Source organism: Arachis ipaensis, chromosome B07 (genome assembly GCF_000816755.2).
Source record: "Arachis ipaensis cultivar K30076 chromosome B07, Araip1.1, whole genome shotgun sequence".
Taxonomy (NCBI): Eukaryota; Viridiplantae; Streptophyta; class Magnoliopsida; order Fabales; family Fabaceae; genus Arachis; species Arachis ipaensis.
Genome location: NC_029791.2, coordinates 14,067,935 through 14,068,855, shown reverse-complemented (window position 1 = coordinate 14,068,855; position 921 = coordinate 14,067,935).

Here is a 921-nt window from a genome sequence, read left to right as displayed (position 1 = left end):
AAATTGGACCAACCGATTTGTTTTATATATGTGTGTGCGCGCGTGTGTGTGCAACTCATACTCGAGTTGGCAAATCTCTTCTTCCCTCAGCCCCTCTAGAACTATCGTTTTCGTTTGTGCTTGAAAAAAATTACAGTGAAGTTCATGTTTATGTGAAGAAAAAAATAGATGATAGAGTCATATTAAAAGTATATTATTTTGGTAAAATTTTGTTACAAAAATCTGAATGAGTAAAATTTGTTTGTAAAAATCCGTTAGATATTGTTATTCTATTCACAATCTCATTTGAAGAAAAATGTGTGATTTGTGAGAAGATAGATTTTGAAATATCAAAAAGAATATCATGTATTTTATACAGGTATCCTACACCGGTATTTGGTGGATTCGTTCAATTTCAAACCAAATATGTAACTGATGAAGCGAGCATGCAAGAGATGTTTTCAATGTATATTGAAAGTCACTCTCGGATGTCGTTCATTGAGTTGTATATTGAGTTCAAACAATCTAAAGCCGACCAAAATATTGAACGGAAAGATTACAATAGTGACAGTGAGGAAGAGTTTGAAAGCAATTATGAGGTCATTGATTCACATGGAGACGAAGATCAAGCTGATGGCACTATAGAGGTAAATGTGACAGAAGTGGCAAATGCATTGGTAAACCAACATCCGTTTAAGGAGCCATCTTTCATGCGCACTTTGGATTTGGAGGCCATGCATGCTCCGGAGTTTTTTGAATATATGAATGCAGGTACGTAATTGCCTATATTTATACGAAAGATTAGAATTTTGTTATAATTTATATTGATTAGTGAGATTAATTAATTACGTGACATGTGAAAATATAATTAATTAACATTTGTTTATATCTTTATTTAGTTAAATTTAAGATAATACTTTTTTTATTTAGTTATTGATTTGG